Source organism: Tupaia chinensis, unplaced genomic scaffold (assembly GCF_000334495.1).
Source record: "Tupaia chinensis unplaced genomic scaffold, TupChi_1.0 Scaffold000063_1, whole genome shotgun sequence".
NCBI classification, from domain to species: Eukaryota; Metazoa; Chordata; class Mammalia; order Scandentia; family Tupaiidae; genus Tupaia; species Tupaia belangeri.
Genome location: NW_006159521.1, coordinates 2,043,909 through 2,056,223, shown reverse-complemented (window position 1 = coordinate 2,056,223; position 12,315 = coordinate 2,043,909). Strand labels below are relative to the sequence as shown.

At 44.9% G+C, this 12,315-nt stretch overlaps 1 protein-coding gene and 1 pseudogene across 3 annotated transcripts in view; both read left to right on the top strand.

The window, feature by feature from the left end:
• The window catches only part of USP3 (ubiquitin specific peptidase 3), a 109,670-nt gene that overhangs the window by 92,855 nt on the left and 4,500 nt on the right, over positions 1-12,315 (top strand). The window lies entirely within an intron of this gene.
• LOC102478363 (F-box only protein 22 pseudogene) lies at positions 1,578-3,015 on the top strand (annotated as a pseudogene).

The window sequence follows — 12,315 nt, the reverse complement described above, 5'->3', positions numbered from 1 at the left end:
CATCACACACAAACTCTGCACCCTTTTCAACAATAACTCTTTTCCTCTCCCTCATCCTTAGTGATCTCTGTTCCACTGTCTGTGACCTTGCCCATTCTAGGTGCCTCCTGTAAATGGAATCATACTAACTCACGACTTCGTGTCTGGCTTACTTGACTTGGCATGACGTTTTCCAGTTCATCGGTGTTCGAGGCACGTGTAAGAATTTACTTTTCTTTAGGAGGCCTAACAGCACTGCGTGTACGTGCTGCTTTACACGGCTCCGTTCATCTGCCCGCAGGGGGTCGCGCCCACCTTTTGGCCACTGCAGTTAGTGCTGACATGCACAGAGTGACAAGCATCTGTCTGAGTCCCTGCTTCCAGTTCTTTTTGCTGTATGCTTAGGAATGGAGTTAAAGCTCCATATGGCAATTCCGTGTTTAACTTTTGGAGATACTGCTAAACTGTTCACTACGCGTGTCGCAGTATTTCACATTCCCACCAGTACAAGGGTCTGACTTGCTCGTAGCTAACACACTACATTCACTGTTCTTTATCAAGTAACAAACGTTCTACGGCTGTGACGTGATACCTCACTGTGGTTCTCATTTGCGTTTCCCTAATATTTAGTGATGTGAAACATCTTTCCATGTGCCTATTGGCCATTTGTAGCTTCTTTGGAAAAATATCTAATCAGGTCCTTTGCCAATTTCTGAATCAGGTTATTTATTTTCGTGTTGAGTTACAGCTCTTCGTATGTCCTGGTCACTAATCCCTAACTTCCTACTGTGCATGGCCTACAGGTATTTTTCTCCTGTTCTTTGGTTTGTCTCCCTTCACTCTTCACAGTGTCCCCTGATACACAAAAGGTTTTCATTTTGATGAAGTCCAGCTTACCTATTTTCTCTTTTGGTGCCTGTGTTTTTGGTGTCATATCAAAGAATCATTGCCAAATTCAATGTAAGGAAACTTGCCTTGTTTTCTTTTACGAATTTTATAGTTTGAATTCATGTTTTAGGTTTTAGATCCATTTAATTTTGTATGTGGTTTAAATTAAGGATCCAACTGAATTTTAAAAAATTTAGTTTTATTAATTATTATTATTATTATTATTATTTAACTTGCCATAGACCACATGAACTCACCAGAGGGAGAGAGAGAAAGCTAGCCACCAGGTCCGGGTCTTGAACCGTGGTTGGCTATGTTGGAGTTCAGAGCCCCAACAATCACCATCCCACCTGCTGGCCCCCAACTGAATTCTTTTCCACGTGATTATCCATTTTTCCCAGCATAATTTGTTGAAAAGACTGACCTTTCAGCATTGAATAGTCTTGTCTCTCTTGTAGAAAACCAGTTGCACCAGGCTTGGGGAAGGTGGGGGGGTGCTGCCTGGGCCACGTGGTGGCAGAGGAGCTTGAGGATGTTTGCATGTCACCATGGACAGTTCCCTACATGGCTGACTCAGAAACTTCCATTAGTCTGGAAGAATGTTGCAGCACAAGAGAGCCAAGAAGGAGGAGCCCAGCAGAGGGGGAGCGTGTGCTCACCCTCCTACCCGCCTCCGCGGCGAGGCCTAGCTGCAGGGCTGGCATGTGCTGCTCATGGAGTGAAGGTGTGCAGCATGATGTGGACCCAGGGTGTGAGCTGGCTAAGGCCCACCACCAGGCTTGGGGAAGGTGGGGGGGTGCTGCCTGGGCCACGTGGTGGCAGAGGAGCTTGAGGATGTTTGCATGTCACCATGGACAGTTCCCTACATGGCTGACTCAGAAACTTCCATTAGTCTGGAAGAATGTTGCAGCACAAGAGAGCCAAGAAGAGAACTTGCATGGGAACGGCATTTGCTCTCGAGAGGCTATTCTCAAAACGGTGCCAAGTCCTTGGGATTGTGACCCCAGGAACTGTAGTGACTCCAGTGTGGGATCGGGCAGCACCGACCTTGAGAAATAGAAGTGGCAGAATCTGGTTTTGCTCTAATATTTCCTCAAATCAAAGGAATAAAAATATAGCCCTTACATTTTACTAAGGATCCAAAGAATTTAACACTAGAAAGACATCAACTCACTGCAGTAGGTTTTTAGATGCCCTGACCTTTGAGCGGTCCTTGTCTTTGGTCACCATTGCTGTAGGGTGGGCCCCAGTGGCCGGGGTCAGCACATGAACATCACTTGGCTGGGGGCCAGGTGGACCACCTGTTGTCACTGACTTCAGAGAAGCTGCCTCTGGATATTGACCAATGTGGTTGGACCATCATTTAGTGGATGCTGAATCCAGTTCTGTGGCGCTCCTCAATGAGGACGTCAAGGACGAGAAGACAGGCGAGGCTGTCGTGCAGGCCTCAGAGCAGCCTGTCCCAGGGTAGGATGCTGTGGGCTGAATTCACAGCCGTGCACCTGGGCAGGGGCTTCCAGCACCATGGGGCCAAGGGAACGTGGAGGCCGATGCATTCAGGAAGTTTTTTCCTAGTGTTCTCTTATTTGGCGACTTTGGAAATGAAGACATTGGATGTGATCAGGTGTCACCGGGAACGTTATCCTGCACAAGTGTAGTGAGGTCAAGGTGCCGCTCTGTCTCACAGCTCTACCACGGTAACGGCACTCTTCACCTGGATCGTCTGAGTAGAGCCATCTTTCAGGTGCCTGTTTCAAGATAGAACTTTTGGATTCTGCCTTTTTCCAGAAAACGGAGATGTGGGTCATGTGTATTTGAGACAAAAATAACTTAAGACACATCTGTTTTGTTGGTTGCCTGGTGCTCTAAGTTCACAGCAGGGCAGTTCGTCACGTACTGGGTGCAGGGCAGCTCTGGGCGCAGCACAGTCTGCGCTGAGCTGAGAGCCTCTGCACTGGGCAGGCAGACCGCTTCCAGCCGTGCATCACAGCTTCTCAGGTTGTGTGGGGCGGGGCAGTGGGACTTGATGAGCAGGAGAGGGGACTCACAGTAGGACAGACTTAAGACATTCCTCAGCTGCTGCTCTGCATTGTTAGATGAGCCTTTAGCAGAGTCATGAAGACTTGTTTTCTCTCTCTCTCTCTTTTTAAGAATTCTTTAACTTTATTTATTTATTTATTTATTTATTTATTTTTATTTGACCAGAGAAGGACAGAAAAAGAGAAAGTGAGAAAGCAAGACCGCCAGGTCTGAGATTCAAACCGCCGTCGGCCATGTGGGAGTCCAGCACACTTAACCACCATACCACCTACTGACCCCTTTTTTTCTCTCTTAATAAAGGTGAAAGATACATAAATGGCACATCTGAGAAATTTTTCTCTACTTTTCTATCTTACCAATTTTTTCAGACACTTAACAGTATTAGCACTTTTTATTTGGTAAAAATTAAATAACTATTTTTGTTTGGGTAAAGTTCAGATAAATTGCCAGGTACTTAGTATTTTATTAGTTTGTTGGGTAAGTCATGAAAGTACTTTTCTGGTTTTCTATGCAAAAATGCATCATGACTTTCCCAGCAACATTTTCCTTCTTTTCTGTCAAAGAAACTGAGAAATAAAATTTTGGGGGGCGGGGAGAGATTTTTTGCTATAGGGCGCGTGCACTTGACAGAGAGACAGAAAGCGAGAGATCACCACCCCCAGGGGCGAGGGCCACACCGCAATCCCTTCTACTCTTGGAATCTTGGGCACGCACGCATATGCACCTGGCGTGAGTTCAAGCCACCGGGTCCAGGACTTGAACTGCAGTCGACTACATGGGAGTTCAGCGACATAGCCATTACGCTGCCTGCTGGTCCCAGAAAATCTTCTTCACCTAGTTCAATATAGCTCATTAGACCAGAGAATTACATCACCTTATTTTGGTTTTATACCAATGAAACATTTGGAAATGCACTCAGATACTGTTTTGCTCTTCATTGCTTTTGGTGGTTAAATGATGGAAGTAAACAAACCATTTATAAATGAAAATAAGACAAGCAAGAGTAGTCACTGATCACCTGGCGATTGCTGTCATACGGCAGTAGCGTAACTTTCAGGTTGGGATTTCTGACTGCCCATGTCTGAGGTGTGAGCAGAGCCCCGGGTCGCCTCAGTGTCGTTCTTCCCACTTACCTGTTGGGGGAGGACCTCTGACCCTCAGTTTGGCATGGGCCTCTCAGAACGAGGATAGCATGTCCCCGTCTTCCTTAAGGTATGACTGTTTTGGCTAATGGAAGGTGAGGGAAATCATGTGTGGCTTTCAAAACACCATGACCATTTGCTTTTTTTGCCCTTTTCGCCATCGTGTTGCTTGGACTGTAGACCTGGTAGTGGGCCACCCTGGGGCCTGCAGAGAAGGCAGCACCCCATGTAGGAGAGAGCCACAGAAGCAGCCTAGGTCCCTGCCCAGCCGTGCAGTGCTGTGCCATGACCTGCAGCTGTTCTATAGCAGATACTACATCAGTCCTTTTCCCAGGCGTTGGCCCTGTTCCCCGGGATAGCCTTGTCATAGCACGTATGATAACAGTGTCACGTGGCTTCAGTAACGGCCAGTGGTCGGTTCTAGCGGAGCGGCAGAGAGCTGGTAATTGAATGCAGTAACATTCGTGCTTTTCTCTTTCATTCCAATTATGCATGTGATACAGACATTTTAATAGTTCATTTGTTTTCATGGTTATTCTAAATCCTAAGGAAAGCCCTGAGAAAAGTTTGATTGTGGAACTTTCCATGTGTGAACGCTGATGTTTGGTGATCTCCGATGAGCTGCTCCCTCTTCGGTGCTGTGACAGGGGAGCGCGTTGTCAAGCAGGCATTGCCTTAGAGACCTGGCCTTTCGGTGTGCTCGGGTAGCACATAAGGTCGTTTTAAAAAAATCTTTTTCTAACTGATTCTAACCAGAGTTGAATAGTAAAAATCTAAAAATAAGAACCAAACCTGAGAATTGAATGGATTTTTTTCTCTCCAATTACTCCTATAATAGGCAGTGTTACTTCTTTCTTTTTTTTTTTTTTTGCTATAGGGCGCGTGCGCTCGCCAGACAGGCAGAGAGAGACAGAGAGCCAGAAAGCGAGAAATCCCCCCCCCAGGGGGGATGGTCACGCCGCAATCCCTTCTTCATTCTCCTCTCAGGATTTTGGGCACGCACACACAAGCACCTGGTGTGAGTTTTAAGCCACTGGGTCTGGGACTCAAACCTCAGTTGACTACATGGGAGTCCAGTGACACAGCCATTACGCTAACTACTGGTCCCCCAAGGTAAATGTGTTTTTATCATCTCGTATCCATATGAAATGCGGGGGTATGCCCTTGTGCTATAAACGCATGTTCCAGGGCTTGATTTCTGAGTCAAGCCCAGATTCACACGGCCATGAATTTAGTATAAATGGAAGCAAAAGGCCCCAGATTCTTTTGATAGGAAATCAGGAGATTAGAGATGATTGACTTGATTTTTAGTTGTAGAAACTGGGTATGAGTTGGTTTAATGAAAATCTTAAAATAGAAAAAAAAAGTATTAATAACAACATCCTTGTTAAATAAAATTAGTGGAGCCAGCAGGTGGCATAGTGATTAAAGTGTTGGACTTCCATGTGGCTGACCATGGTTCAAGTCCCAAACCCAGTAACTTGAAACTCCCACTGGGCCCATGTGCATGCGTGCATGTATGCCCAAAATCTTGAGAGGAGAACAGATTGCAGCATGGCCATCCCCCTGGGGAGGAAGTGATTTCTCTCTTTCTTTCTCTGTGTCTCTCTGGCAAGTGTGTGCACCCTACAGCAAAAATCTCTCAAAAAATAAAATTAGCACCTATACTGTGTAAAGAATGTGTTATTTTAACATTGACCCAATTTAAACACAATACCTAAATACATATTTTTCACTTTTCTGTGGCACAACTGAAATTATATATATTATTATAAAATAAAACAGTAGAAACCAATTTTCATTTAATGTTTTGATACCCAGGTATATAGAGCTTTTATTTTATTTTATTTTATTTTATTTATTTATTTATTTATTTATTTTGGTTTTTGGCTTTTGCCATAGGACACGTGTGCTTGTTGGAGAGAGACAGAGAAAGTAAGAAATCACCTCTTGGGAGGATAGCCATCCGACAGTCGCTTCTCCAGTCTCCTCCTGGGATTTTGGGCCTGCCACACACATGCGCCCAGTGTGATTTTCAAGCTGCCAGGTCTGGGATTCAAACCGAGGTTGGCCATGTGGGAGTCCAGTGCTGTAACCATTATGCAACCTGCTGACCTCCCAAGAGCATTTTCACTTTAAAAATAGTTTTAATGGGGGCCAGCGGGTGGCGTAGTGGTTAAGAGTGCTAGACTCCCTGCTTTCTCTCTCTCTCTCTCTGTCCCTCTCTGGTCAAATTAAAAATAAAGTAGTTCTTAAAAAATAGTTTTAATGAAAGTATTGATTCTCTGCGGTCATTCACATTGATTTTTGAATATAAATGATTGGAATCAGGAGAATGTTGAGACCCTAATCTTAAGTTTTCAAAATTCTAACCAAAACTCAGTTACTGTACATATACTGTCTACTCTCTGATGAAAGTCTTGGCTGTCCTAGACCTTCATCTTGGCTGGTGGTGGCCGTGGCCTTTGCCTTGACTTTTATTGGCCTTGACCTTTGCTTTCGTCGTCCTTGGATTTGACCTGGCTTGGACTCTGTGACCTTGACTTTTGGAACATGGCTGAGGCCTTGACCTGCCTTGGATTTTTTTTTGTGTGTATGTGGGCCAGACCTTGACCTTGACCTGCCTTGGACTTTGTGGTCTTGTCCTTGACTTTGAGCTTGGCCTTGACCTTGGTCTGCCTTGGATTTTTTTTGTGACCTTGAACTTGACCTGCCTTGGAATTATTTTTGTGTGTATGGGCAACTTTGATCCTTTGATCTTGGCTTTGACCTGCCTTGGACTTTGACATTGAACTTAGCCTTGACCTTGGCCTGCCTTTTATTTTATTTATTTTATTTTGTTATTTATTATTTTTTATTTTATTTTTTATTTTATTTTATTTTTGTGGCCATGGCTTTGACCTCAGCCTGCCTTGGACTTTGTCAATGGCCTTGACTTTTAACTTGGCCTTAACCTTGGCCTGCCTTGGATTTTTGTTTTGTTTTGTTTTTTGGGGGAGAGGTTTTTGCTATAGGGCGCGTGCGCTCGCCAGACAGACAGACAGAGACAGACAGAAAGCGAGAAATCACCCCCCAGGGGGGGAAGGCCATGCCACAATCCCTTCTCCTCCATTCTCTTCTCAGGATCTTGGGCACACACGCACATGTGCCTAGTGTGAGTTTAAGCCACCGGGTCCGGAACTCGAACTGCGGTCGACTACGTGGGAGTCCAGTGACATAGCCATTACGCTAACTGCTGATCCCTGGATTATTTTGTGTGTAGCCTTGACCATGACTTTGACTGTGGCCTTGATCATTATCTTGATCTTCTTTGATCTTGGTCAGCCTTCCTAAGAAATTAACTCAAATGTGGGGCTGGCAAGTGGCATGGTGGTTAAAGGCGCTGGACTCCCACATGGCCGACCACAGTTCAAGTCTCGGACGTGGTGGCTTGCTTTCTCACTTCCTCTTTCTCTCTCTGTGTGTCTCTGATCAAACTGGAAAATAATAATGACATAATAATAAATAAAGTTAAATATTTAAAAAAAAGAAATTAACTCAAATATAAGAACTAAAACTAAGAACTCTAAGAAGGAAATGGAGAAACCTTTAAGACATTAGATTTGGCAATAATTTCTTGGACTGTACACATTTTTAGGGGAAAAAAAACGTAGAAATAGAACTTAATCTGAACTTGGAAATTTTGTGCATCAATATACAGTAACAGTAAACATCCATGGAATGGAAGAAAACATCCAATTATAATGTATCCAGAATACATAAAGAACTCCCAAAATACAAGAATACCCCTTTGAAAACGGTAAAGCGGGACTAGCAAGTGTCACAGTTAAGATGCTGGATTCCCAACATGGCTGACCACAGTTTGAGTCCCAGACCCAGCCACTTGAAAATCACGCCAGGCACCTGGTCTCCACTATGGCCAACTGCGGTTTGAGTCTCGGACCTGGTGGCTTGAAAAGCACAATGGAGGGGCTGGCAGGTGGCATGGTGGTTAAAGGCGCTGGACTCCCACATGGCTGACCACAGTTTGAGTCCCAGCCCCAGCCACTTGAAAATCACGCCAGGCACCTGGTCTCCACTATGGCCAACTGCGGTTTGAGTCTCGGACCCGGTGGCTTAAACTCACACCGGGCACATGTGCGTGCGTGCCCAAGATCCCGAGAGGAGAATGGAGGAGAAGGGATTGCGGCATGGCCATCCCCCCTGGGGGGTGATTTCTCGCTTTCTATCTCTTTGTCTTCCTGGCAATCGCACGCTCCCTATAGCAAAAACCTATCCCCCCCCCAAAAAAATTAAATCACCGAAAAGAAAATAATCATATAGCTTAAAAAAAAAAAGCTATCAAGTCGAAAGACAGAGGAATTTTTACTTTTTTAAACTTTTATTTAATTTTTTTCATTGTCATTATTTATTTTATTGAAGTTGACCAGAGACAGAGAGCGAGAAGGAAAGTAAGAAAGGAAGCTGCCAGGTCCTGGATTCCAACCATGGTCAGCCATATGGGAGTTCATCTGCCTTAACCACCACGGCACCTGCCAGCCCCAACAGGAAACTATGCGTATTTCTAAGTGAAAAAAGTCTGGAAGGCCACATACACTGGTTGCAACGTATATGACATTGTGGAAAAGCAAAATTGGCCAAGACATTAGTGCTTGTCAGGCTCTGCAGGAGAGACACCGAGAGCACCAGCGATTTCCAGGATGGTTGAGCAGTTACATGATACTGTATTGGCGGGGATGTGACGTTACGCATCTCTCAAAATGTCTTCAACTGGGGCCAGTGGGTGGTGTGGTGATTAAGGCTCTGGACTCCCACATGGCTAACTGTGGTTTGAGTCCCAGACCTGGCGACTTGCTTTCTCACCCTCCTCTGTCCCTCTGGTCAAACTGAACAGCAACAAAAATCCACTCAACTATATGACAAAGAGAGAAACTTGAAACTATGAACTTCAGGTAATACGAATGTGTTCCTCTTGGTTCATGTATTTAAACAGATGACCACACCAGTGCAAGAGGAACGAGGTGTGAGCAGGGAAGCACATGGGAACTCCGTCATCTGTGCAGTTTTTCTGAAAACCTAACCCTTGAACAGGAAATTTCTTTCTCACTTACTTATATCTTCTTAATTTCGTCTAGTAGTGTTGTTTTCATTCCTTTTTATTTTATTTTTTTAGGTTTTGTCATAGGGTGCATGTGCTCACTGGAGAGAGAGACAAAGAGAGGGAAAGTGAGAAATCACCCCCAGGAGGGATGGCCACGCAGCAGTCGCTTCTCCTTTATTCTCCTCTTAAGATTTTGGACTGCGTGCACACGCGCCCAGCGTGAATTTCACGCCACCAGGTCTGAGACTTCAACCACAGTACAACATGTGGGAGTCCGGTGCCTTCACCACACCACCTGCCGGCCCCTGTCTAAATTCTCCTGAACACTATTTTTCAGATAAAAATGAATTTTAATGAAATCCAGCTTATAAATTTTATTTTTCATGGATCTCCCTTCAATGCTGTATCTAAAGTCATCACCAACCCAAGGTCAGCTAGATTTTCTAAGTTACCTTCTAAAAGTTCAAAGCATTGTGTTTTACACAACAGTCTTTGAGAGTATAAGGCCTGTGTCTAGGTTCATTTTTCTTTTTTAGTACAATTTGTTGAAAAAATACCCTTTCTCCATTGTGTTGCCTTTGCTCATTTGCTAAAGTTAGCTGACTCGATTTATGTGCGTCTATTTCGGGGCTTTCCATTCTCTTCCATTGACCTGTTTCCGCTCACCAGTACCATTGTTTTTGGATTACTGTAGCTTTATGGTAAGTCTCGAAATTGGGTAGTGTCAGTCCTCCAGTTTTGTTCAATACTGTGTTGGCTATTCTGGGGCTTTTGCCTTTCCATATACAATTGAGAATCATTTTGGTCAATGTACACACAATAATGTGCTGGGATTTGGGTTGGGATTACAGCGAATCTGTAGGTCAACATGGGAAGAACTGATGTCTTAACAATATTGAGTCTTCCCATTCACGCGCACAGAATGTCTTCCCATTTATTTATTCTTCGATTTCTTTCAGCAATATTTTGTAATTTTAGGTACAATTAACTTATTTTAACTTTTAAAAAATGTAGAATTTTCTGTATATATGATGTCTTTGGGCCAGCTCTGTGGCCTGGTGGTTAAGGCAGCCAGATCTCACATGGTTGACCACGTAGTTCGAGTCTTGGTCTGGCAGCTTGAGAAACACACCAGATGCACATGCATGTGTACCCCAAATCCCAAAAGGAGAGAGACGGAGGAAAAGCATCTGCAGCCTTACCGTTCCCTCTGGGGAGGTGCTTTCTCCTCTTCCACTTGGTCTTTTTGTGTCTCTCTGGAAAGTACACATGCCCTCCAGTGAAAAACAAAAATAAGACATCGTCTACAAATGGAGTTCAGTGTACATACAAGTATATATATTCCATTTGAGGCCTTTTCTTTCCTTCCTAATGACTCTGGCTGCAACTTCCAGTGCTGTGTTGAATAAAAGTGGCAAAATCCTTGTTCCTGTTCTTGCAGGAAGAGCCACTGAGTACGATGTTCACAGTGGCCTTTAACCTGTGGAAGAAGTTTTCATGTCTTCGTCGATGTTCAGATGTGGATTTAAAATGTTTTGCTATAGGGCATGTGTGCTCACTAGACAGAAAGGGGGGGAGGAGTGAGAATCGCCCTCTGGGATAATGGCCACACCACAGCCCTTCTCCTCCTTTCTCCTCATGCACGCACATGTGCCTGGCATGGCTTTTCAAGCCACCATGTGCAGGACTCAAGCCATGCAGTCGGCCATATGGGATCCAGCTGCTGACCTCGATGCTGATTTTAAACATAGAAATGTCTATTTTTCTTTCCTCATAACTTTCTCTCCCTTAACCTTCTGAACCCACAGGTTTTTTATGTGATGTGACAAATACTTACCAATGGAAACACCCACGATTTCAGCTTCAGAGTTTCCGAGCGCTGTAGAGATCAGTCTAAAGGGATTCCTTGTGCCAGCTAGCCTGTGCCTCAGTCCGTGCTCTTGATAGCTGGAGACACGCAGCTTGGGAACTTGGGAGGTCCCTGAGGACAGCACCACTGTATTTGCAAGTTTGAGTTTAATGTCTGAGACTTACTTCAAGAAATGTAATGTTGGGACCAGCAGTTAGCGTAATGGCTATGTCACTGGACTCCCATGTAGGTGACCGCAGTTCATGTCCCAGACCCGGTGACTTAAAACTCATGCCGGGCACGTGTGCGTGCATGCCCAAGATCCCGAGAGGAGAATGGAGGAGAAGGGATTGCGGCATGGCCATCCCCCCTGGGGAGTGATTTCTCGCTTTCTGTGTCTCTGTCTCTCTCTATCTGGCGAGCGCATGCGCCCTATAGCAAAAACCTCTCCAAAAGAGAAAAGGAAAAAAAAAAAGAAATGTAATGTTGAAATGATACACTCTACTAGGGATCATCCTTGACATAAAATAGCAAGTTAGCAATGTTGAATTTATGGGATTTATTAGGACAAAGTTGAAAGAAAGGTCACTATCCACCGGAGGTTGGGAAAGACAAGTGAAAATTGAGAGGTGGGATGCACCTTCCATGTGTTGGCATCAGGGAGCAAAGGCTATTCAGGGATCCCTGGGCCCCTCCATGTGGAAGCCGAGGCTGACAGGGACCTGGACGCTCTGAGTAAAGCGTGCTTCTTTTCCTTACACGGCTAGGTTTCTGCTTGCTCCCTAACTTTTCAAACTAATGATCTTGTTTAAAGACACATATGGGGGCCAGAAGATGGTGTAGTGCTTATGTTGCTGGACTCCTACATAGTCGGCTGTGGTTCAGGTCCTGCACCAGCAACTTAAAACTCACGCCCAGCTCATGTGTGCATGTGTGTCCAAAATCCCGAGGGGAGAATGGAGGAGAGGGATGTGGTGTGGTCATCCCCCCGGGAGGTGTTTTCTCACTTTTTGTCTCTGTCTCTCTCTGGCGAGCCCACACAGCCTATAGCAAAAATCTTCTTTTAAAAAAAATGTGCATGTGAGTGTGTTTATATGGTCTGTAAAGACAAGCAAAGAAATAACTAACACAAAAGTCAGGATAGGGACCAGCACATGGTGTAATGGCTATATTGCTGGACTCCCACATAATCAACCATGGTTCAAGTCCCAGACCCAGTGGCTTAAAACTCATGCCAGGCATGTGTGCATATGTGCACAAAATCCCGAGAAGAGAATGAGGAGAAGGGATTGTGGAGTGGCCAGTCCCCCCCCCCC